This window comes from Balaenoptera borealis, assembly GCF_965194805.1.
Source record: "Balaenoptera borealis genome assembly, chromosome: 5".
Taxonomy (NCBI): Eukaryota; Metazoa; Chordata; class Mammalia; order Artiodactyla; family Balaenopteridae; genus Balaenoptera; species Balaenoptera borealis.
In genome coordinates, this window is record NC_138862.1 from 79,735,222 (window position 1) to 79,761,454 (window position 26,233).

The 26,233-nt window shown below is 44.2% G+C and overlaps 1 protein-coding gene and 1 long non-coding RNA gene across 10 annotated transcripts in view; one reads left to right on the forward strand and one right to left on the reverse strand.

Annotated features, from left to right (window-relative positions):
* Window positions 1–2,061, reverse strand: part of LPP (LIM domain containing preferred translocation partner in lipoma) — a 694,560-nt gene extending 692,499 nt beyond the window's left edge. For 4 of the 6 annotated variants that reach the window (XM_082393255.1, XM_082393258.1, XM_082393259.1 and 1 more), the window contains exon 1: window positions 1,935–2,061. The gene's annotated coding sequence lies outside the window, so the exon portion shown is untranslated. Of the gene's footprint in view, window positions 1–1,773; window positions 1,884–1,934 lie in introns of those variants that run through there. The other 2 variants (XM_082393257.1, XM_082393256.1) reach the window with 2 other exon arrangements.
* Window positions 2,062–2,098: 37 nt separating this feature from the next.
* LOC309629382 lies at window positions 2,099–16,265 on the forward strand. Of its 4 annotated transcripts, XR_014245022.1 has the most exons (4): window positions 2,099–2,193; window positions 2,479–5,037; window positions 5,553–5,727; window positions 6,311–16,265. It is a non-coding gene; the product is annotated as an uncharacterized lncRNA (long non-coding RNA). The 4 variants fall into 4 exon arrangements; XR_014245023.1 differs by lacking the exon at window positions 2,099–2,193 and having other exon boundaries at window positions 2,200–5,037; XR_014245024.1 differs by lacking the exon at window positions 2,099–2,193 and having other exon boundaries at window positions 2,200–5,037; window positions 6,387–16,265.
* The last annotated feature ends 9,968 nt before the right edge of the window (window positions 16,266–26,233 follow it).

The following is a 26,233-nucleotide window of genomic DNA, read 5'->3' on the forward strand; positions in this document are numbered from 1 at the left end:
TAAGTCAGAAAGAGAAAAACAAATACCGTATATTAACGCATATATGTGGAACCTAGAAAAATGGTACAGGTGAAACGGTTTGCAGGGCAGAAATTGAGACACAGATGTAGAGAACAAATGTATGGATACCAAGGGGGTAAAGCGGCGGGGGGCAGAGGGGGTGGTGGTGTGATGAATTGGGCGATTGGGATTGACGTGTATACACTGATGTGTATAAAATGGATGACTATAAGAACCTGCTGTATAAAAAATAAAATAAAAAGTGTATTCTTATACTGAGATAAAAAAAAAAAAGATACACATTCTTCCTTTTGACTGAGCCTGGTGCAGGCAGAGACCCTGAAAGGAAGAAGGCTGGTCATGGGGTACAGAGAACCCTACTGGAAGTTCTGGCCTCCCACCGGCTACCATTATTCACTGTAGGCTTTAGAACTGGCACCCATCTTCTCTGGGCTTTTATTTATGTTTCCCTATCTGTAAGGGCAGGGAGGGTGAGGATGCAGGGGAAAGGCGAGTGTTAGTTAGCTGTTTTATCTCCTTCCGCTTAAAGGCTTTCTTAAAATGCTCTTGTGCTGGGCGAGGTAAGCCATTGCCAAGTCACTAACACCTTCGTGAGAATGAGTTTTATTGGTAAGCAAGCACTAGAAAAGGGGGAGGAGGTGGAAAGAGAGACGGGATTGGACACAAGGTTAAGCGAGTCTGGTCCTAGAAAAGCAGCTCAAACGTGAACCTAAATTTTTGCATTTTGTGTTGAGGGCGAGCAGACATTGGATCACTGGGAAGGGAAGGGAAGCCACAAAGCTCTTTCAGCTCCCCCAGCACCTCAAAGTCCCAAAGACACCCCTCAGGCCCAATTCCACTGATTATCTCATCTCCTGAACCCACGCCTCCCAACCCCGTGCTCCCAGCACGGTAACAGTTGCAGCTCCATCCCCACTCTCCACATTTTATTGAGTCTTCTCTGCTCTGCGGTTGCCTCCCGCACAAGGCCTCGCTCCTTGTGCCTGGCTGGCTTCAGAAAACCCCCCATCCTTTAAAAGCCTCTGATGCTTCCTGAGGGACGAGGAAACCAAACTCTTTTCTCTGAGCCCCTTGAAATTTTACCCTTGCCTTTTCCCCAGCACTTAGCACCTTCTACCTTGGGTCACGTTTGGCTCCTCGGGTTGACTGTGCGCTCCCTGAGGGCAGAGTCAGGGCCCTAAATGCATCTGACCCAACAACCCAGCACAGCGCGGGCTCACGGTGGGCGCTGGAAAACTGCTTGGAGAAAAGGAACTAGGAGTCGGGAGCCATTTATTTTAATTATGGCTCAGCCTCTAGTGAGCGACTTTGGGTAGGCTCTCCTCCTCCCTGGGCCTCAGTTGCCCCAGCTGGAAAACGGGGGAACTTCATGTGAGGGCTCCTAGGCCCCTTCCACTGTGACAACTGTGATTCCGCGAAAGCTCGGAGCTGCTGGGTGTGGCCCCGCCCCCAGGGAGCCCTGAAAAGCCCGGGCAGGGGGCGCGCAGGGAAGGCCTCTACCCGCGCCCAGCCCCCGGTCGACGTTTCCCGAAAAACTCGGGGTCCCCCTCCCCCACGCGTGCACCCCATGATCGCGCTGCGGCCGGCACTTCCGCACCGCGGGCCCTGCGGCCCGGCCCGGGCGCGCGCTCGGCGCCCTGCGCCCCGCGCTCCTGCCACCCCGGAGGCGCTCGCGCTCGGGGAGGGCTGGGGGTTCCCGAGGCGCCCGCGGGCGGAGGGTGGGGGGAAGGAAGGAGGATTTGCAACAAATACCTCGGGGAGGAGGCGGCCGGGGCAGCGGCGGCGGCGGCGGCTGGAGGCGGAGGCAGCGGAGAAGGAGGAGGTGCCCAGGCACTCCCCCTCCCATTGTCCCCAGGCCCGGCCCCGCGCCCCGCACCGCGCCCCGCGCCCCCGGCCGCGCAGCCAGCCCTTACCTTGCAGCGGCCGGCTCTCCCCCGCTCGCTAAAGCTACTTATCCCAGGAAAGCTCGCGCGGGGCCCGGGAGCGAACCCACAGACAAAAAGTGAAACTTCGGCAGGGCTGGAGCGGCTGCTGGTTGGTGCCTTTCCCCCTCCTTCCTCCCCACCGTCCCCACCCCCTCCCCTCGGTCTCCCGTGCGGTGCCCTGAGAGCTGGAGGCTGACGTCAGGGGCCTGAATTCCTGACTTTGCCTGCACGCATTTGTCCATGTAAGGTATGGGAAGGCGGGTGCCCGCGGGGCCGCCGCGCCGCGCTCGCCGCCGGGGGAGGGGGCGCCCGCCGCGGGCCGTGGCCTTGCCCCAAGGTGGGCGCGCTGACGACAGTTGATTTCCTGGGAGGAAGGGAAGACGCGGGGATGCGGGGAGACTGCAAAGGAGGAAGGGAAAGGGAGGTGTGGAGGTTTTGCCTGCACTGGAGGAAGAGGAAGGAGACGTAGAAGGAGGAAGCGGCCGGGGCGAGGGGTTGCCGAAAAAATGGGGGAACCTGCGTCCACTGTTAGGGCACCAGATTAGGGGGCTGAATCTGAGCAGACGAGATCCTGCCGTGGAATCCCCTTCCGAGATCTTCCTCGTGAGCCCCGCCCCGGATTCCCAGCAAGGTTCAGAGCTGGCCCAGACCAACTTCCAAGCCGTCCACTTCACACATGGGAAAACTGGAGCTCTCGGAAGAGAAATGACTCTTACAAGGTCATGCCCGCCACAGATCCAGGCGCGGGACCCGGATGCTCGGCCTCCCAGCTGTGTTCCTGTCTCCAGGCAGAGCCCTGACTCCCTCCTTCCCGCGGAGCAGTGAACCAGGCTAGATGTCAGCGGGCAACGAGGACCACCCTGGGAAGAGATTCAGAGCTTCCCTGGGCCCCGGAGGGAGTCAGTTCCTGGAAGGTTCTAATTGCCAGTGAGCCCTGGATAGCCATGCCAATCAGTTGCTTCAAGGCAACTCCCTCTATCCGGTGCTCAAATAAACGAAACCCTGGAGTTCACTTCACAGCCCTGCCGGAAGCCCAGAAAGCTTATTCTGTGCTTACAGCTTCAAAAAAAATCTGCGAACTGGGTGAACGGGTTTGAATAAAGGCAAGTCTGTTCTTGGAAGGTTTGAGTGGGACTTCTTTTCCTCAGACGGTTGTAAATGTGAGCAACCAGGGGACCCACCAATTACTGTGTCGGGGTTAAAATGTGCAGCAGCCATTGCCTGGAAGGCACTCCAAGGCTGGAGACTGTTTCCTTGTATTTCTATCCTACTGACGTCCTCACCTCAGCACATCATAAAAGCACTTTCTCACTGGTTTATTAGATCTTCTTGTTAGGACAGATTATAGTGCATCGTTTACATTTGAGGTAAAAAGTCAGGTAAAATGACTTACCCAACACAAAATAAGCAACAGAGCAAGCACCTGAACCCACCTCCCCCCAGCCAGGTCACCTGACTAATCCCATGATTTTTCCACCCAACAAGGAGGCCCTGACCTCCTAATTTCTGTTAATGAATGTTGAGAGTACACCGTGAGTTACTGATTCATGAAACCTCCAAAACTTGGTTCTTTTGGGATTTGGTGGGATTCTTTTTGACCAAGAATTAAACAAACGCTGAAACACATTTCTGCACTTTCCAGATACTGGTAAAGATACTGCTTTATCGAGCATGTTCTTAGTGCGAAGTCTTTGAATCCAGACATTCTTGGGTCCAAATTACTCCATCTCTCTTGCTCTCAGTTTCTCATCTACTCATACAAAAAATATGAAGATAGTAGTAGAGGTAAGGTCAAGGGTACCTATTCCATGCAATAATGAAAATTTTTGTCTTTGCAACTAATGTAGTTTGAAATAGGAAACATGAGCTCTTAAAGAGATTTTATTCTGGGGCTTTAAAAAGATCATTCTATTACACCACAATTCATTTACTGTGTTCTCAACGTTTCAGCAAACCCACATTCTGAGTGCTACTGTTTAACATGAAAAACTCCTGCTATCACACAAACTAAGAATAGATTCACCCATTCCCCGCTGGACATAACGGGACTTGACCAGTGCTTCTTTTTTTTTCTTCCCCAGTAACCCACTTATAAAGAATAATAGGATTCTAATGAGGATTAATAAGATTTAATAACGTATAATTAGCATTCATTTCCTTCATCATACACATTGTGAGAGTGCAGTGTTAGATCCAGAAATGCTCCTAATTATGTTGAAACTGTTGTATGAGTGTGTTGGGGAAGATCACTGTGTCTCTCCTCCTGAAATATTTATGAATTGCTCAGGTGGGCCTAGAGTTAGCACAAGCATTATATAAAGTTAATCACAAAAGACAATTTCTACTCAGGAGGCACTCACCAGAGGCAAAGTCATAAATTGGATGCTTGGCGAACCGCATGCAGTGTTGTCATCAGTGCAAACCCGAATCAAAAGCCTCCTTCTCATTTGCTGATCTGGTTTCTTTTGTATTCACACTTTTCTCAACAACCCTATTAAAACCTGCTGCGTGCAGGGACTTGGGAAAGAAGGGAAGGCTGTGTGAATCTGCAGACTCAATGCTAGAGAAATACAGGTTTACCAATTCAGAGACTGCAAGAAGCACGGAATTTCAGGTGGGGCGGAGGGCATGTGACTGGAGGATTGCCAGTGATGACACCAGAGACTGAACAATGCTAGGCTGTGTTCCCACCATTTGCTTGCATCCATGACAATCCCCTTCCCCAAGGCCTTTGCGTAGCTCTTCTCAGTCCTTTCTCTGTCCTCATATATGCCCGGCAATATTCTAGGATTTTTCATCTGCATTTCACTTAACTCTCAGGAAACCCTTCTGAGGTTGGCATTATTATTTTCTCTAGCCCAAGGAGGTTAAGTAGCCTGTTCTTAACACAGAGCTAGTACCCGGTTAAACTGAGATGCCCCACTGAGCCCAGGCAGCCTGACTCTTCCCTTACCCACTGCTGAGTGGCCATCTGGTCTCAGATAGAACATTCCAATGTGCAGAACTCATAATCTGCCGTGGCTGACCAAGAGGAAAAGATATGAAGAGGCTACTGGAGAAATAATAAGAACAGGGACATTGAAGATGGAAGGTAAATACCAACCCTATGTGGCCTCTCCCCAGGTTAAAACCCATCAGGCCAAACTCCTCAGTGTAGTTTGCATAGCTCTTCAGCCTCATGTCTGCCAGTCCTGAACCCTCCAGCCAATTGGAGGTCTGGTGGTTTCTCAAAACACCTTAACTGACCCTGCTCCTCTGCCTTTATACGGGTTCTTCTTTCTCCCGGGAGCTCTCTTTCTTCTCTGTACACCTGGCAACCCTTACCTAGCTTCTTCAGGCTTGCCTTAAATATCATGTCCTCTGAAAGGCCTTTTTGCCCCTCCCACCACCTCCACTGGATGCATTGCCCCTACAGAGTGCTCCCATCACTCTGTGCTTACCCTCAGTCCCTGTGACTCTGCATGATGTCATTGGTCACCTTCTCTTTCTCAGCTACTGGGCTGAGAGTGCAATTTGTCTCTGAGTCTCTAACAAAGTGCCTGCCGTTGTCAATGTAGGCATTCAACTGTTGTGTTCTGTTTTTTTCCTTCCTGTTCCTGGTCAAAGGCAGAGGAAGATGCAGAAGGTAAAAGGCCTGGGCATTTAAATAAAATCGAATAACTTCCTCAAGAGATGAAGACTGGATGTAAGCAGACCAGTGGGAAGGGAGAGGAAGAATCAACAGGGCCTGGCCACTTGGAAACAGAAGCAGGATGGGCATGGGGAGGCAAAGGAGAGGAAGGTTTGTAGTCCTTTCCTTGTCCTAAAACTGCGTTGTAACCGCATGGCAAGTCACTTCCTCTTTGGTCTCAGTTTCTTTATACACACGTTTAGGTTCTCAGACTTTATGCTCTCCAACACTGTCTTCAATTTGAGGCTACTTTCAACCCTTTGACCAAATTCATCTTCCCAGAGCATAGCGTGCCACATTATACTCTGAACTTGTAAAGGTTCCATGATATCAGCCACATTAAGTCCAAACTCTTCAGCTGCCCCTCCCTGGTTTCATGATCAGCTTTTTCCAACTGTAGACTGTACCTCCAACCCTCCACCATCACCACCACACACACACACACACACACACGCACAGCTTCCTGCACTTCCTGCCTCAGGACTTTTTCTCATCTAGTCCCCTCTTCTCAAAATACTTTCCCAGGCCCACCTCCATGAATGCAGATTTTACCTGTCCTGCCAGCATCCTCTCAAGGAATCTCTCCCCTGTTGCTCATTCCCTCCAAATCTCCTCCACTGATATGAAAATAATTTCTCTATCTTCTGAAAAAGGCACGCACTGGATTGTCCCATTGCATTGTAATTTTTCCTAGGTGTGTTTGATCTGCTCCTGTCAAACATACAGCTCTTCACAGTGAGCTCCGTATCTTCTTCATTCCTCCTCCCCAGCAGCCATGACAACACCTGGGACTTACGCTCAAATGTTATCCAGTGAGTGAGTGCGTGCGTGAACCCTTCGTCTCGGCTAGAAGAGCAACACAGTTGATATCGTCTCTCTGGAAGACTGGTCATGTTATCTTAGCCCATGACTCTGGGCAGGTACCAGGAGGGATGAGGGAGAGGGGGAGGATTTAATATTTGTCATTTGTTACAATGTGCCCTGTGTGTGAGATTCTAGAGAAACCGTGCACCTCAGATTGGGACTTGAACCCACATGCTGGGACTCGAACCCAGCCAAAACCCAGACTGGGACTTGAACCCACGCAGCCAGGACTCAAACCCAGCCGAAACCCACAGTCTTCCAACTGAGATCACCAACTGGTTTCAGGACTTAGTGAAGCTCAGGCTCTTGATGTCTCATCACAGAAAGAATTCAGTGAGAGACAAAGTGATAGGTAAGAAATGGATTTATTTAGGGAGAAACACTCCACAGACAGAGTGTGGGCCATCTCAGAAGGTGAGAAAGGCACCAGGGTATGGGGTTGTCAGTTTTTACAGGAGTGGTTAATTTAATAGGCTAATGAATGGGAGAAGTATTCCAGCTATTTCAGAAAGGGGCAGGGATTTCCAGGAATTGGGCCACCACCCACTTTTTTTAAAATTAATTAATTAATTTATTTATTTATTTATTTTTGGCTGGGTTGGATCTTTGTTGCTGCCCGAGGGCTTTCTCTAGTTGTGGAGAGCGGGGGCTACTCTTCGTTGCGGTGCGCGGGCTTCTCACTGCAGTGGCTTCTCTTGTTGCAGAGCACGGGCTCTAGGCGTGCGGGCTTCAGTAGTTGTGGCTCGTGGGCTCAGTAGTTGTGGCTCGCAGGCTCTAGAGTGCAGGCTCAGTAGTTGTGGCGCACGGGCTTAGTTGCTCCGCGGCATGTGGGATCTTCCCGGACCAGGGCTCGAACCCGTGTCCCCTGCATTGGCAGGCGGATTCTTAACCACTGCGCCACCAGGGAAGCCCCGCACCACCCACTTTTTGATCCTTATGGTCAGTCTTGGGACTGTCATGGAGCCTGTGGGTGTGTCATTTAGCTTGCTCATGTGTTACAGTGAGCGTATACTGAGGCTCAAGACCTAATGGAAATCGACTTGTCCGCCATCTTGGACCCATTTGGTTCAAATCAGCTTACGTTATGTCCTCGGGCTATGTCATTCTTTCAAAGGTTGTGCCCTGCCCCCTTCCCTCCTGTTTCACTAGGTCTTCTCACATTTAGCATATATCAGTTTTACAGATTATCTAAGGATATAGTTCTGCTCTGGGAGTAGACACAGAATTAAAGCAATGGTTGCTTTGCAACTTTATATCAAATAAATTCTTTAAAAAAATACTAAAGGTCAACTTTTTCCAGGAAGAATTAAGCACAAGTGACAGTTTAAATATTTAATGTGTCCTGCTCTATAGCTGAGCTTAATTCTCTTCTCAAGACTATTGTACCAGCCTGTGATGCAAACAAGACCTCTGACCAGATCAGATAAGCATCAGCCTTTTGTAAAGAGATGAAAACTTGTATGGTAAACAATAGTGGTAGACTTTTATTAAATGCAGTATTTAAGATAATGAAGTCTATTACAAAAGGTCTCTTTACTCTGTATTCTTCACATCTCATTGTACAATGGGAAAAAATTATCTCCATGTAAAAAAGGAATAGATTATCAGACTTCCTAAATGAATATTTTCTCCCTGTTTTGAGAGGGAGAAAAGACTTGGTTTTTTCTTGAGGGCAAAATGGTGTCACAAGCTACTTTCTTTATTGGTTTTGAGAAATCAAGCCAATGTGGACAAATGATAGTTTGTATCGGCCCAAGAATTTCTGCACAATTTTACCCAGCTTTGCAGCCCAGTTTTCAGCCAGAGGCTGTAATCATTGTTTGCATTTTATCAGATCGCAGGATCAGATTATCTGAATGCATTCTGGCCCATCCCAACTCACCCCTTGCACAAGTCTGCTGGCTTTTGACCTCAGGTAAGCCCAGAACATAGGAGAGCTGTGACCACGCCTGGAAGCCAGTGAAACTTCAAAGGTCAGGCAGTCTAGTCTGACAGGGGGCCGGTCTGTGGTAGTAGAAATGTTGATGGATGGAGCTTTAATCCCTCTTGGGTCCACTACCAATGAAAAGTTTCAGAGAGACTCAAACACAAAGGGAGACAGTTTATGCCACCTTTTTATTTTAACAAGTATATAATATGCACTTGCTAACTGTACTAGACCTAGGAATAGTGTTGAGAAAAATAGACACAATGCCAGTTCTACATGTTAAAATAAAGATCAAACAGGATAGCAACTCCAAGGGAAGGAGTGGGTGAGATAGTTCGGCTGAGATCTCCTAATGGACCCCTGGATGGACTGGACCTGCTACTTCAGCCAGGAGCCTCTTTTGATAGTGATGGAGCAGGCAAGGATGAGCCTGGAGACAACCCCCAGGGCCCGTTGAAGGAACACAAACATGGAGCACACATCTTTGTCCTCACAAAACAGCAAGAGGTAGAAGATAATGTCCAGAGGTTTGACGTCTGCAGCCTTGGTCTTGGTGGCCTCTCTGCTTCCTTTAGGAAGCTTTGTAGAGCTGTATGACTTCTGAAGAGGGTCTGCTCGTTCTTGATGATCTGCGTATCTGGGGATATGCTTTAGGATGTAGTTTGCCTCATTCGTGGCTGTGATACACAGCCTCACCCACTCTTAGGGAATCACAGCAGATTATCAGGGCAGGAGAGAGAATCTCTGCCCAACAGTAGGGATTTGATTAGATTTATATTTCCAACTACACTTTTAGGTGAATGAAAAGAGGTCCATGATATATATTTTGACAGCTTAATTGCGGTATAATTTATATACCATAAAATTCATTCATTTTAAGCATACAAGTGATTTTACATAACTTTATGGAATTGTATAACCATCACTGCACTCTAATATTAGGACAGTTTCATCATCCCCCAAAGAAACCTTGCACCCATTTACAGTCATCCCCCACTTCTGCCTGCAGCCTCAGGCAACCACTAATCTACTTTCTGTCTCTATAGATTTGCATATTCTGGACATTTCATGTAAATGGAATCATAAATTGTGCGGCTTTGCATCTGACTTCTTTTACTTAGCATAATGTTTTCGAAGTTCATCCATGTTATAGCATGTATTAATGGTTTTGTTCTTTTTTATGGCCTAATACTAATCTATTGGATGGATATACCATATTCTGTTTATCCATTATCAGTTGTTGAATATTTAGATTAGTTCAACTTTGGAGCTATTATGAATGACACTGCTATGAATGTATCATGTAAAACTCTCTGTGTGGTCATGTATTTTCATTTATCTTGAGTACACGATGTTTTAAAGTGGAAAAAAAAAAAGGATAGGCATATAAAGAGGAATCTGAAAGGATATGAACTTAGGTTTTCAAAGTGATTATCGTTAAATGGTAAGATGATTCCTTCTTTTTACTTACCAAAATTTTCTTACAATAAGCTTATATTATTTTAACTTTTCCTATGTGTCTGGAATAAGACAAAGACAATATAGCTCTCATTTTTTAAGACAAAAAAAACCAACAAATATTTGGAAAGTTGCAGTCCCTCTTTTGACAATTGAATCTTCTCGGGAATCCTTAGCAGGTGGTTTGTAGTGAGATATTATTTTGAAATATTTAATGAGATTTTTACTCATATTTCTAACCGTTAGCCCTTCACTCAACCAGTTAGCTTAAGACATTCTGTGTTAGTGCATTCCCAGAGAAAGAGTGGAATAGACCTCGAATTGAATGAGACTAGGTTTCTCCTACCTTGCAGAATAAATTTAATTTTAATTAGAAGCTCCCAATTGTAGACAATTTTCATATTTTTATTTCTCACTTTTGAGTTGCGGACTCAAACTAGTATTATCTATAGGTTATCCAGCCTTTACTTGAGAATCCTCAAACTCAACATGGCTCTAAATTCAACTTCCTAAGTCCTCCCTACATTATACCTCCCTACTTCCAACCATCCCAGTCACAACCCTGAATCATTCCTGACCTCTCTCTCCCCCCAACTCCTCTCTTCAATGAGTTGTCAAGTCTAGCCGATTCTGCCCTAAACAGTTCTCTCCCACTTGTCCCCTTGTGTGAGGTCAGGTTCTCATTATAGTGTAGTCCCATCATTGATGCATGTAGCATCCACAAATTCAGCATGAGAGCAGAGAGAGGAGAGAGGTAACCATGGAAATGCCGCTGGTGGTCCTTACCACCAGGGTTCTTGTGAGCAGGAGGTGCAAGATGTGAACCTGCTCTCCCACACTGGGTCTCCCAGTCTCTGCCCATCTTTCATTGTCAACTCTCCCACCTCTATGATTTTGTTGTTTAATGGTACCCATTTTTTTAAAAAATTATTATTTATTTATTTATTTATTTTTGGCTGTGTTGGGTCTTTGTGCGAGGGCTTTCTCTAGTTGTGGCGAGCGGGGGCCACTCTTCATCGCGGTGCGTGGGCCTCTCACTATCGCGGCCTCTCTTGTTGCGGAGCACAGGCTCCAGACGCGCAGGCTCAGTAGTTGTGGCTCACGGGCCTCGTTGCTCCGCGGAATGTGGGATCTTCCCAGACCAGGGCTCGAACCCGTGTCCCCTGAATTGGCAGGCAGATTCTCAACCAATGTGCCACCAGGGAAGCCCAATGGTACCCATTTTTTATTCAGCATGGTCCTCAGTTAAAAGCCAGCTACTGCTTCTGGGGCTCAACCAATAAACAGAAATTAATTCCAAAGCTGGAGGAAAAACAGGCTGGGTTGGGCACCAACAGGGCACCTTCCTAAGTATTTTTCAAGGATAATTTCAAGCAAAAATTTTCACTATATGCTTTCATTTCAATCACTAACACTAACATTAGATGGGGCTCCACTGAATGGTCACCAGGAAAATTCAAAGGCACTTTGAGTACACAATATTAGCACAATCCTACCAAAGAAACAAAAAGAATAAAAATAAATATACATCTAGAATAGTAGGTCAGCAATTCACGTTTGCATCCTAAAATGATTTTTTTAAACCAAGGGGGCTTGGTGTTTTCACCTTCCATTTGAACCTTACAGATTCCCAGTCAGGCACATGGTATTTCATTTGTCAGTTTGACTCATGGATTACCCCACTACCTTAATATCTCACCTTTAGATCCTGATCCCCTCTAGTTCCAGATCACCCAGGTGGCTGCAGCTGTGTAACCTGAGGCTCAGATACCTGCAGGGCACTGAGAAGGCTCTGGCAATAAGATATAGCTTCCTTTCAGCAGGTTTTTTATTATACGTTTTCTCTTTGCTCACACATATGGCTTAATAGACAAACAGGAAAAGAACAAGAACCCTTCAAGATTTCCTTAGCAGAAAGATAAGCAGTGTGAATGTTTTCCGGTGGCACTTGCAAATTCCTAGTAGGACAGGTCACACTTTTTAGGCCCCCTGTACCATGCACAGATGAAGCACTCAACCATATAACTGAGCCCAGGGCAAGATGCTCAGGCAAGGAGTCAAGAGACTTGGGTTCTGGTCCCAACTCTGCTAATAATGAATAATGAATGTGAAAGCACATTGCAGACTATAAACACCATGCAAATGTCTGAAACGATTGGTATTGGTTTCCATGATTCCTAGCACTGCTTTTCCTATCCCCACTGAACCTTTTCAACATTGTTCTCAAAGTTAGCCTCCAGTGTTCTCTCATGGTCTATTTGACCCTAAATTTGTCAACCTATTGGTAACAATAGATCTACTAAACCACAGTTTGACCCAAATGCAATATATATTGAGCCTTGATTTCCCTGAATAGAATGTAGATAAGAAGACTTCTAGGGCATCAGGCTCTTAAATGGAGGATGACTTAACTGATGCTTAAATGCTCCTTTTCTTTAAAGAGAAAAAAAGTGGTTGCCGCATTGGGATGATGGCTGAGTCTCCAATTAAATTCTTTAAAGCACATGGCTTTGACATTTTATTCCTACCTCTGATTACAGTTAGAGGATTATGCTTGATCACCATGGCAGAGGTAGAAGAAACAGATTTGATTTTGTTTCCTTCTGTTTTATATTGACTAATGATTACAGTTCAAAAAGTGTCTAAATTGCAATGTTTCCCATTGCATATTCCACACTTAATCAAAAGGGAAGTAGCATTCATTAGGGTAAAGAATAAAGAGAATCAAGAACCCTGGGAAGTTTATCTGATCCTGTTGCTAATCCCCTGCTTACAGTTTGATTATGTGATGACAAGCTTTCGTACTTAGTTTGTCCTTCTAGAGAGTGAGTGTAATGCCAGAAGCTCTCCCTGACCCAGCACCTTTTAGCTTGATTCCTATCTCTGGTCCCTCTTAGCCTGCCTCATCACTTGTGGGTCAGCCTTGCATGCATATACAGGTATGTAGCCTTTAGAAATCACCAGATCCCATCCTCCACTTTAATAGGTGAGGAAACTGATCCTCTGGGCAAGATCTACACCCGACAGAGCCCTAGGTAGCTACCCCTTCCCCCATCAGACCTCTATTTCTACTTTCTCAGAGCTAGGAAATCCCAGCCCCAACCAACAGACCTGCACAGAATGAAAACCTGAAGACACCAGGAACTGGGCCAGAAATGGAATATGACATCCAGCTCTACTCTGAGAATGGGTTCGACCTGGACCCAGGTGGATAGAGTGGAGTCAAGGATTTACTGTGCTATAAAAGCAGATGACCACTCATTTAAGAAACGGTAACCAGAAAATAAGACCACCATGGGGTCTGTTTAAAAGATATTGATCGTATCATGCAGGGTTCTTAGTTGTAAATTAGTTGTGAAGTAGTCTCTGACAATATAAACAGAAAATAAATTTATTAAACTGATGTTGAGGAGCTTCCATTGTCTACTTTGAGACTAAAGCGCAGGTTCAAAGACTATATAATAAGCTATTGAGTTGCTCCCATGGTGACACCCCTAAATGCTACAGCTGGCTATGGACATTAGTGCTTGTACCCAACCCTAGGTGCTGCCTCTAGAACTGCCGCCATGCTGCATCTGGAAACTGGAGTTGGCCAGTTCTGCTCTGCTTCCTTGATCCACTCGTGTTAGTCAGTGCGTAGACCAGAGACATCTAATTGGCAGAGCCTACTGCGTGTGCCCTGATGGTAAGGGAGATGGAGAAATTGAGTTTCCAGCATTTTCAATTTCTATATGGAAAACAAACTTTGCTCCAAAAAATGGGAGATTCTCCAAAGGTAGGAAGGAGGAAGGAAGAGATTCAGATGCTGAGACACAAAAAGAATGACAAATGTCCATGACCCTATAGAACAAGGGAAAAGAGAATATTATCCTGGAAAAACAAAGGGAGAACAACCTTTGATTTGCCCAAGGAACCAGAAGAAAATGAGAAAGAGGTTTTTGGTATTCTCTAAAAAGTTAAAGGCAATGCCTTTTGCAACAAGGACATAAGTAATAAAGAGAGATTCCAATATGAAAAGACAACAGAATAACTGAAATGGGAAATGGACAAATATTTAGGAAATTTAAAAAGTGCCAATAGCAGAATTAACATCCACTTTGGGGGTGAGAACCAAGAGCAGAAATTACCCAGAAAAATCTAACCAATGACACAGAGGATAAACTTAAGCATCTCTCCTAGATTATGGAAAAAAGCCTAAAGAGATCAAAGTAAAAGGAGAAAATCATCTATGTAAATCAGGGGCCAGAGATCCAACCTGAAAATTATTGAAAGTAAGTCCTTAGGAAGAAAACAGGACCTGGCTCGGAAACAATCACTGGTCAGAAACACTGACTAGGGCATCAGTAGAGGAAACTTTCCCAAGCTGCAGAGGTTACCTGGGTGTGCAAGTCACAGGCTCCACACTACATTCAAGGCAAAACCAAAGACGAGATTCACACGCACACACATCAGGGTGAAATGTTTGTAACACGGAGTAAAGCGAAACGACAACAACAAATCCCATAAACATCTGGGTGGCAAAAAGAGTTTACCTAGCAAGGAATAAAAATCACTTTAGCCTCAGAACTTCCCTGGTGGCGCAGTGGTTAAGAATCCGCCTGCCAATGCAGGGGACATGGGTTCAACCCCTGGTCCGGGAAAATCCTACATGTGGCGGAACAACTAAGCCTGTGCGCCACAACTACTGAGCCCGCGTGCCTCGAGCCCGTGCTCCGCAACAAGAGAAGCCACCGCAATGAGAAGCCCGCACACCGCAACAAAGAGTAGCCCCCGCTCGCCACAACTAGAGAAAGCCCACGCCCAGCAATGAAGACCCAATGCAGCCAAAAATTTAAAAAAATAATTAATTTAAACAATCACTTTAGCCTCAGCTTTTTGGGCCATAATAAAATGTCAAAAGTAAATAAAATAAGATTTATATCATTTTGGGGAGAATAGTTTTGACCAAATGAACATGTTTTACTTGTGTGAAAGCAACAGAAAGACATCTTAGGCATGAAAAAGAAAATACTCCAAGATCTCGCTTCTGGAAGTATGGTCTGTAGGCCAGCAGCACCAGCACCATCTAGGAGCTTGTTAGAAATGCAGAGTCTCCAGCCCTCCGGACCTACTGAATTAGAATCTGCATTTTACCCAGATCCTCAGGCAATTCCTATGCGTGTTACTGCCTGAGAAACACTGGGTTAAGACGAACCCTACAGACCAACAATGGAACCAAAGTTATGAACTCGGGAATGGTGAAGTGATGGTTTAAATGATTGGCAAACTGCTCTGTGAACTGTCAACAGGGCCCCCACCTCATCAGAAGGTCCCTGAAGAGCATGGTCAAGATCACCCATGACTAAACAGGTGGGACGAAGCATCTGCAACAACAGGAAGCGTTGGTGCCCTCTTGCAGTAGCGTCTGGATCGAAGTTTCCCTTTTATCGCTTTCATTGTGGCATTTTATCTCTTTTGAGACTAATACTGTCATTGAACACAAGAAATTTCTCTTTCAGGACCCATCACTTAATTATTGAGAAAAACAATTAAGTGTGATTAAAACAATGTTTAAAAAATATCAAAACAGTTATGTCTGTTTAAAAAAATACCGGAAGGAAATAAAGCAAATTATTAAATAATAAAATTATTTCTTTTTAAATCTCTATATTTTTCAGGTTTTCTTGAATGAGCTGATTATTACAGATTATAAAAAAAATTTTTAAATAAATGTTTTCTGGCATGGTGAGAATACTTAAGCCAGGAAGCAAATCATAACTTAAATGGGATATTTCCCCTAAGCCTTCCTTTCCAGCATTTTCTCACTTTTCCCCTTCCTGCTCTCTGTTCTAACAAAACTACCTTATGCTTTGTCACCTCACTGTCTTTACTAACTGGGAAATCCACCTCTCCCAGCCTACCAAAAATATCTGAGGGGACAAATCCTATAGTCTTTCAAAGCTGGTTCAGGTGACACCTTCCCTACAAAAATCTCCCTGATAGTTAGAACCATTGGTATTCTAACCCTCCTTCAACTCCCTGTGTGTTTCTTCAGGTCTTTTACACTTTATATCTCATATTATTATGTTATTAATAGTAATAGTAGTATTAGTAGTAATAGTCTAAAGCCTTTGCTATACTATGAGCTCTTCAAGGCCTTTTGGAGTTTTGAAAATACCTTGATTACAGTAAACACCAATAGGTGTTGTTAAGTGAATGATTCATCATTTGTCCTAGGAGTTGAGGCAGGTGCAAAAGATTGTGGAAATACCCCACGTCTTTTCTTTTTACCAGCTGTGTAGCATTGCTTTGAGTTTGGTTAATATAGCAACTGAGCGGTTTTAGTAACAATAGCTTTTTAGGCTTGACAAATAGAAAACCCAAGGAAATACTTGTGTTTCTTTTTAAAAAACACCAAAAAGAACATGTTGTATCTTTCTGTATTTAGAACAACTTACTATCCTGCCTTGGGCAACTTGCTTCCTGGGCTCCAGAGGAACTGTTTGCTCTAAAATTAGAAGATATTAGTTTGGATTCAGAGCTCTCTAAGGCCCCTTCCAAATCTAGCCTTCTATAATCCTAAAAATGATGATAAAGCCAAGTTTGGCTTTTAGGGACTTAAGTTGTTGTGTTCCAAATATGACAATGTCAAAGTGCCGTAACTATTAATAATAAATGCTTAGTATTTACAAGAATATGCAGCCTGATTCTTGATTTTCACATCATCTAGTCTCTGCTATAGTAGTATTTTTTTCTTTTTAGAACAACCTAAAGCCAAAGGCTTCCTCTCTCATTGTTTGCCTTCTCAAGTGGAGACACGCCTTCTGCAGCCACAGCGGTCCCCAATTAACATTTCTCCTTGCCACCAGTGCACGAGCCCCCATGACTCAGCAATCCCAGCCTCTGAAAGAGTCCATCATCATGACAAAGCATCAACCATTAAGCTTTCTTGCACACTAGTTCTGAGTCAGGCAAGTACAACTTTCTTCCCAATGTAAATCTCCAGATCCAATTAAGTGACCAACTTTGAATTCATTCCACGGGAATTTTATTGATAATCTATTAGGTACATAGTTATACCTTGTAAACTGTGGATGATACGTAACACATAATCTACCATAACACAAACAACTAACGTTTATTTCCAGTTTTACAGTTTATGAGTGGTTTCCACATATATGTGTGCCATATTGTCTCTTAGAATTCATATCAACGATTGTTGAGTTGACTTTCAAATGTGTTGTAGTTAAGAAATACCAAGAGAGGCCTGCTCCCCACACTCTGTTGTGGTCAACACAGAGCAGAGTCCAATCGTCAGCACTGCTGCATCAACAGAGATGGGGACATTCTATTCATTCAACCAGAGGTGATCACTTCATATACCCATATATCATCTCAACTGCCCAAGCTGAAACCAAAGTTTTCTTTCTCCATAAAGTCTTCCTAGATTTCCACCTCTCCAGCCAGAAAAATCTCCCCTTTTCTGAACATCCATAGTACTTTTCTTATATCTCATCTATTATATTTTTATTACATTAAAAAAATTTTTTTTGAATTTTATTTTATTTATTTTTTTATACAGCAGGTTCTTATTAGTCATCCATTTTATACACATCAGTGTATACATGTCAATCCCAATCTCCCAATTCATCATTTTTACATTAAAAAATTTTTATTACATTTTTCCTTCTTGTTCATATTTTATTGCCTCGGCTACTCTGTGAATACCTACTCTAGGCCCACTGAGGCAGAGTCTAAGAGGCATCTGTAATTATAAAAAGCTTCATGGTTCATATGCGGAGCCAGAGTCACCTGCGTGAAGGGCAGAAGCCATATACATAAGTCACATATCCCTTGAGAGACAGTGGACACAACGGTGAAGAGCCCAGGTGCTGGCGTGCCAGACTACCCTGCTTCACAGCCCAGCTCTGCCACTTACAAGTCAGGCCTTCAGCAAGTCACTTAACCACTGTGAACTTAATGTGTGAATGAGGAGATAATAGAACCTGCCTCATGGGTTCGTGGTGAGCTTCAATGCGTCAACACGTATAAAGACTAGAAGTGACTGGCTACGCCGGTCAACTGTTATTCTCCCCTATGGAAGCCTGTGCCCAGGAGCTGCTTTCTGATTAAATATTTTAAAAAACCGTAAGCATATAATTTTATCGCTGTGAAGCACAACCACATGCATAGACTTGTATCACTTATTTCTCAGGGGACTTAGGCGAACTAATTGATTTAGGTTCATAAATCAGAACCCTCTGTGATCCTTACAAAGCGTACATACTAGTACATGCATTATTTCTGTTTTTACAACAATTGGGCCACTTTCTTCTCTCTGTGGCAAAGTTAATTCATGGGCATGTAATTGTTGTCAGCAAGCAGCAAGCACAGGGCATTTCTAAAGACTTCATTGGCCCAACCATGCCATGGGTTGAGAGTCCCCAAGCAGAGGAACTTTCACAGGTCATTTCCCAGTGACATGTGACAAACTGGAATCCTAACAGAAGCCTCAGGTGAGTGAGGCCAGAGGGTGCACTGGCCAGACCTGAGGAGGCTGTGGGCAGGAGATTAGACTTTACGGTAGCGCAGACAAGTGAAGGACTCTGATTTATTTTCACTTTTCCTACAACTTGCATATATTTCAGTCCCCAGGCTGCATTTTTCATATGCTATACCTTGTTTAAATATCAGGAAGTAAGAAAACTTAAAGTAAGTATCTTTAAGCAAAAATCGCCATTGGTTAGGGCAGTAGCATGTTTGCAAAGATGGCTACAATAATCTCTTTGCAATGTGACTCTCTCTGCTATCCCTCCCACAAAGAGGTGGAGTCTACTTATCCATCCTTTGAATGGAGGCTGGCCTTGTGACTTTGACTAATAGAAGAATACAGCGGCAGTAATATTTTGTAACTTCTGAGCCTAGGCCTTGAGAAGCCTTGTAGCTTCTGCTCTTACCCTGTCTTGCTGTGTTTACAACGCAACTGTATGTGAAAAACCCTGAGCTGGCTTGTTAGATGTTGCAGGCACACAACCTAGACAAAAGCACACAGCATTGTAAATCAACTATACTCCAATAAAAATTTAAATAAATACCCAAAATTAAAAAAAAAAAAAAAGAAGGGTTCAGCAACTATGAATGAGTGTAAAGACACTTACATAGCTCGGACAGCTCACTCACAGACAGAAACTAAAGTGAGTTAATGAACTCCCCACCCCTTTCTACACACGTGAACTCAGATTTCCAGACATTTGCAGAACTCAGATTACCACGGACCCTACAGCTCCACTGTTATCTCCATTTTCCACAGGTGAGGGACCTGGGCTGAGAAACTTGTTTGAGATCATTCAGACCAGGCAAGGCTCTAACAGGAGTTTACTGAATCTAAGCCCAGATCTTTCACACTTGCCAATGATGTTTGGGAATTGGTAACTCTGTTGAGTTAAAGCTCAACCACAGGAAAATTATATACTACATGTATGTCATTGCCCACTATGGTCACCATAAACCAAGATTCATGATTAATTTTTTTTTTTTTTTTGGCCACGCCACGTGGCATGTGGGATTTCAGTTCCTCGACCTGAGATCAAACCCGTGCCCTCTGCAGTGGAACCTCAGAGTCTTAATCACTGGACCGCCAGGGAAGTCCCCCATGATTGATTTTTAGCGAGTGAAATAGCCTGTTTTAACATTCTTGTAGAAACACTTGCACTCAGATGTTAGAAAAGCAATGGCTTTCTTTCTTCAGCAACCCACAGAACAGAAATGAACTTGCCCTTGTGACCCCAGAGGTGCAGAAGTTAGAATCAAAATTTGGACGTGGCAGGAGGTAGATTGTAGCTTATATTTTTTTAATCCTTTTTTTAAAAATCTAATTTCTGTCATAAAATTGGCATCTCCCATCCCTAAGGTGTCCAGAATCTCGCAGATGGGACTCCAGGGCTAGTCAAGAGAGCCGGTAATCTGACATCCCAGATTCCTATACGGAAGTTTATAAAAGCTGAGTTCCTTGGACTTAAGTGAGGATTACTGCTTTTATTGACTCTCTGAAAAATCTTGTCCCCAGAGAAAAGGCCTGTTGCATCTGTTCCCCAAACATTGAGGAACCCTTTATTCAGGACCCTTTTGGAACATAAAGAACATTTGTTCTGACTAGGTAGCCTGGCAACTGAAATTCACCAGCCCTCCGTACGTGCACATTACAGTGCCAAAGATATTTATGGCAGGGTCTTTAGGGGTCTCACATACCCTTGGCCACATGCCTTCAGTACTGGGGAGACAGGCTTCTACAAGACGAAAAGCCCCCTGTAATTTTTGTCTATTTCAGTTTTCTCACGCATGTCAAAGTAGGAAGAAGTAAGGTGGGGGAGGGCAGGAAAGAAAGAAACTGGTACTGGTCCTTGAGGGTATGCCAGGCACTAGACTAGGGGCTTTGCAAAAGTTATCTTCTTTAATCCTGTAGACAACCATAGAGACAGCTGGGTTTATTCTCTTTATTTTACAGACAGGTAAACTTCTCCCTGGTCCCATTGCTAAAAGGGGTTAGCTGGCTCTAAAGCCCGGCTCTAAAACCCCTACCTTTCCCTCCAGCAGCCCCGCAGAAAGGCTTTGGTGAAAGTAGCTCAGTCTCTCTCCCGGAGTCCAAAAGAAGAATCATGTACAGTGTTCTTAAATCACGTAATCTGTGTCATACACACAAGCCCTCACCACCTCAGGAGGCCCCCAAGGAAGGGAAAACAGTGTTCTGATTCACCGGAAAGCCCACTGGGCTGACCAAATGCCCATCTCTGCTCTGAATTCCAGTTTGTCCACTTGTAAATAAAGAGCTTTGGACTACTTGCTTTCTTCAGCCCTATTTCTAGTTCTAAAAAATGTCCATGGAATCAGTCAAAGAAATGATTACCTGACTAATGTGTGTTAAGGAATTTCTTTCAACAGTGAGAATCCCTACCTCTGCGAGTTTTATTTAAAAATTTTTTTTTTCATGTGCATACTTGGTAGGAGTAGAAGGTGTGAGAGTGGGGACCTTTATTTATTCCCAGGGTGTCTTTGGCATAAGCAGGATCTGAGATCTTCCGCCACACGTGAGAATCACAGACATCTCCCCCAAGGGGTGTGAGCTGAGCCCCACTCAGCCTTTGCTGAGAAGCTAGCAGCCTGCCAGGTGGGGCTGGAGGTGACAGGGAATGTGGTGGGAGACAGATGGAAGAGCAGTGTTGGGTGTCATGAGATGCCGTTCTAGTGTGGACCCCAACTCAGGGTGTGATGGCAGGTAAGACGTGGCTCTTCCAGCCTCTAGTTTCTCAGCTCTGAAAGAAGGAACTTGGGCTGACAGATGGCCAAGCAACCTAATAAGACGGCCCGTGCATGATCATATAACTTGATTCACTGGTTATAGACTTCAGTTCTTTAGAGCTGGATTTAAAGGTATGCCCTTTGGACCTTCTTTCAGCCTCGTAGATCATCTTGGGCTAGTCAAGTTCATCTTGTACACTGTGTGTCTGTGAATAAGTTACCTTATGGATCATCCAAGATTCCTACTCCAGGAACAAAATAGATTTTGCTCTTTATTGAGCAAAAATGTATTACTTGAGAAGGTGCAAAGAACCAACCTAAAAACTCCTTGAATTAGACAAAAATGGCTCTGGGGAAGTTACCCACTCATCACTGAGAATGGGGCTCGCTACCCCTCACAGACAGTCAAGTAACTGGTCTAGATTTAAGAACCCAGTCTCAAGGAGACCAGAGAAAGATGCTAAGCTCAGCTCTTTCCACTAGTGCTCAGACCAAGTCCCAAGTCGTCCAGCCTGAGAACCTTCAGTGAGTCACAGCCAGCTGAGAGGCACAGCTTGAAAAGGACCATAGGTCTCTAGCACTAGGAAAGCATTTTCATTAAACCTGTTAACTAGAAGCTAGTACATTCTCCCGCCAAATCCAAGAATCCCTTCCAGAGCATCCCTGACAAATGGTTGTTCCCTTTCCGTTTCAACATTTCCAACAACTGGAAATGTACCACTTTAATGTGACAGCCAGTCCCATTCTTTTCCAGCAATTAGTTAGAAAGTTATACTGTGAGAGCAGTCTCTCTGTAACGGAGTAAAGAATGTCTTTCTATCATTCACTTGTATCAAGCTTTCTAAAGGAGGAACCATCTCCTATAGAGCTAATCAGGATTGTTAACTGCAAGCAACAGAAACAGACTCTGGTCCCTTGTGAAAAGCTACTATATTAAAGTGTTATTAGGGCTCACAAAACAAGAGGGAGACTGAAAGAATGAGCTTGGGCAACAGGCAAGATCTACAGTCAAGACTGTATTTCAGGAGCAATCCGATCCATGTGTAGGTGCTCTGACTGTCTGAGCTGCAAATGTTTCCTCCATCTATATCTATTCACTGAAGATTCCAAGTCCTAGGAGTAAGTGTGTGATTGGTTAAAGCTCAAGGCATGTGGTTTAGACTTGGAGAACTTACAAGTCAGCCTTTCTTCTAAAGGAGTGACCATAAAGCCTTAGTCATTGAACTCTCTGAGTACATATATACGGCTTACTTCTTTGTACCCTAATTATGCCTCGTACAGACTAAATGCCCACTGCCTGTCTCCAGTGGAGACACATAGTTCTTCTCCAGGAGGGATTTTTGTTTTTGTTTTTTTAAATAAACTTATTTATTTCTTTATTTTTGGCTGCGTTGGGTCTTCGTTGCTGCGCGCGGGCTTTCTCTAGTTGCGGCAAGCAGGGGCTACTCTTCGTTGCGGTGCGCAGGCTTCTCATTGTGGTGACTTCTCTTGTTGTGGAGCACAGTCTCTAGGCGCAAAGGCTTCAGTAGTTGTGGCTCGTGAGCTCTAGAGTGCAGGCTCAGTAGTTGTGGCTCAAGGGCTTAGTTGCTCTGCGGCATGTGGGATCTTCCCAGACTAGGGATTGAACCCAGGTTCCCTGCATTGGCAGGCGGATTCTTAACCACTGCACCATCAGGGAAGTCCCAGGAGGGTATTTTAGAAAGGAGAAGAAATGAATTTTGCCATCCAATCCAGTTGTACCTTTCAGCTTGTTAATGCTGTGTATAACTTTATACTTCTATTACCTGTGCTAAAATGCACCAGTATCACTTAATGAACTTTTTAATTGGCTCTTTAAAATGGTAGTGCAATTAGACTCCTCATTTGATTCATGCACAAAAATCTTCAGACAGCCTGAAAGGAAAAATGTGAATCACAGTTTAAATAGATGCTTTTCAACTACTTTGTAAGACAAACAGATGTATTAATTAGCACATACTTTAGGGCATGTTTTGTACTTGAAAGGAGAAAGGAGAACAGAATATCATCTCACCAGAGGCAATAAGAAAGATTTGCGTTCTGACCCCAGAAACAAAATGGCATCTTGTTTTCAGAAATGCCTATTCCTGAGAACAATGAATTCAGGGGCTTAGATTAGGGCTCTGAAGGCCTGAACAGGCCAGAGAAATGATCTCTGGATTTATGGAACAAGGAGGCTCTTGTCTAAGAGGTATATAAGAAGCAGACCTCAGCCTTAGTAATGTGGGGAAAAGCCTTTTAACATAGATATGCATGAAGAAATCCAGTAGTCATAGAGCTAAGACATTTTAAAAGGTCTTTGGTAACACAGTTGTGCTCTTATATGCCAAGAACTTAAGTATAAGAAGATTAGGCTGAAGGTAGAGGCAAAATTCTGGGCATACATGATATTATGCTAAGTGTTATTGAGATAATAGAGACAACAAGGTCCCTACCTTGCAGGAGATTTGAAGGGGTCACATGGACACAGACATGAATTTAATGTAGCATGTTTTCTTATTGTGGTAAATTCATATTTTTTTTTCTTTTAACTAAAAGGTGAGACAAACTCTTTTTCCTAAAATGATGATTATGTGATTCTTTCTTGCCTTGAGTTTCTTCGGCATCCATCCCCACCCACCTTGGGTCATTATTTGTAGGTCTATCTTATTAGATTTTATGCATGAGAGAAAGAATTATGTCTCCTTCCTTTCTTTTTCTCTCTCCACCCCCCATTCTTGCCTAGCACATAGAGAATTCTCAGTATGTGTGTGCAGAATGAAAGAATCATGAAACAGAATCAGGAAGACATAGGGCTCCTTGTAGTCCAGGAAGAATTCTTCCATTTCAGACGAGGCTGTATAAAGTTGGCAAGTAAATTCACCTCTCTGAGGCCTTCCTTTCAAATGAAGGGGTAAAGTATTGGCTAGATTGAGGATGGTAGTTTTCAACTTACATGCCCACTCAGATTGCTAGTGGCTGAATTGAGCTCTAGTTTGGGAAGGATTTGTAGGCCACATCTGGGCTTAGTCAGGAAGAGGATTGTGATTGAATAGCCATGTCTGTCATGGGCATTGGAGCAGCAAGTAGTTGCATGTGTCATCTCTCTGTCGGAAGATACCTGCATCTAGGACCTTTTATCTGTCACTCAAACTGAGAGCTTCAGTGGGAAGATAAGATGGAGATGGACCAAGGAGATGGTCAATTTCTCTGGGTTCTTTGAATTCTCTCTTGGGCCAAATTGCATACTTCTGGTATGGGCAGGCAGGATGCTGCCTGATGGAAAAGAAACAGGACATTCTGAAGCTTCTGTGCATCTGATCACCCATATGCCCTGCTCACCTATAGGTTGTCGTATCTACATTGTTTTACAGAATGAGGAAGTAAATGATTTGTAAAAGAACATTAACAGAATACGAAAGTTATAGGAGAGCCATTGCCTGCCCTTCCATGTAGATAGCTTCTTACCCTCTAGGCAGTTCCCTAGAAAAATCATGTTTATCAAGTATGCAAGTGAAACTGAGCAGGCAAGGTTATGGTATAACCGGGATTTCCAAATGCAGGCTGATGGATCCTGATGTACTGACTGATAACCACGTAAGAGGCTTGTTTTAGGTACAGCTTCCTGGGTCCTTTCCTAGAACAAGTGAATCAAAATCTTGAGAATAGAGTTTGGGAGGAATAATTATGTTTGAAAAATTTTCACAATGATTCTGGTATGAAGCTAGGATTGGAAAGCACTGTTTTTGATTGCTGAATCATAGTCCAAAAGTGTCTGGAAAGGGTGAACAAACAAGATAAAATGTCAGAGACAAATGTAAATTCCTCAATTTTACAATAACAAGAATTGGGGAAACCTAGGCTGACAACCGCATGTGTAATAAATCTGCAGTATTTGATTTTCTGTGAACTCAGGATGAACTCTGAGACTCAGCCTTCCAAATGGCAACTGTGGTGTTAGGCTAAACACATATGAATGTAACATCCAGAGCAGGGGAGGAGAGCTCCCTTTCCTAGTCTGTACTCTTGGAACACAACTGGATTATACTGTTGATTTAATAGTAGTAATTGTTATTTTTTGGTAGTAATATCTAGCAACAGTAATACATTTTTTTATGAAGCATTTCATCGTTTACAAGCTTTCTGTGTCCAACATTTCACTTATCCTACATAAAAACTTCAGTTCAGCTGTGTTGATGGAATACAACCCATTGGTAGATGCACAATTCAAACCTGGGTCTTTTGTCCCCCAAGTCCCATGTCATGTTTGACAGTTTGGAGAATTTACAGACCACAGGAGTAATATAGCTGAAAACCGTGCCATCAGGAGAACTGGAGTTTCTTATCCTGGAGAAGATGTAATAAGGCCTTATGTGTTGCCTCCAAAGGTCTGGTGGGTTTCCATGGGGAGAGAGGATAGATTGCCATGGAGGCCCCAGAGGACAGATCTGACCAATTGTAGAAACTACAGGGAGACAGACCTTGACCCACACAAGACATTTCTCAGTAGTCAAAGCTCTTTAAAAATGGAACAAACTGCCTCCAGACAGAGGCTGGAAAACTATTTACTAGGAATGCATAGGGAAGAAGTTTGGGGTTGGTGACTTCAGAGGTCCTAGAAGGAACCCTGAGTTGTGAAACCCAGGCTCATCCAATCTTCTGATGATCAGGGTTGCTGAAACAGCAGGTCTGGGGGCAGGGGTTGTAGGGGAGGATGGTGACCTCAGATGTGGGAACCTCCCACTCTGTGCCCAAGTGGAGGAGAGTCTCACCTCTTGCCCTCTGACCTCTTGCTGGAGAAGCTCATGCCTTAAGCTGAGCTAGAGCATTGGGAGCAGCCCGATATCCCTTATGCTTCTGGCAACCACAGGGTCTCTCCTTTTCTATCTGTTTAGTGATCGCTGATTTAGTCATAGAACCACAGATTCCCAGAGCTAGAGGGCACTTAGAGGTCATTTGGTCCAACCTGGCCACATTATAGATGAAAAAACAAACAGTGAAATATGTGACTTGAATCACAAACACCATTAAGTATTAGAGCTGGAAGAGGATCTTAGGACGCCCTGGCCATGACCCTTCATTTCTCTGACACTTGAG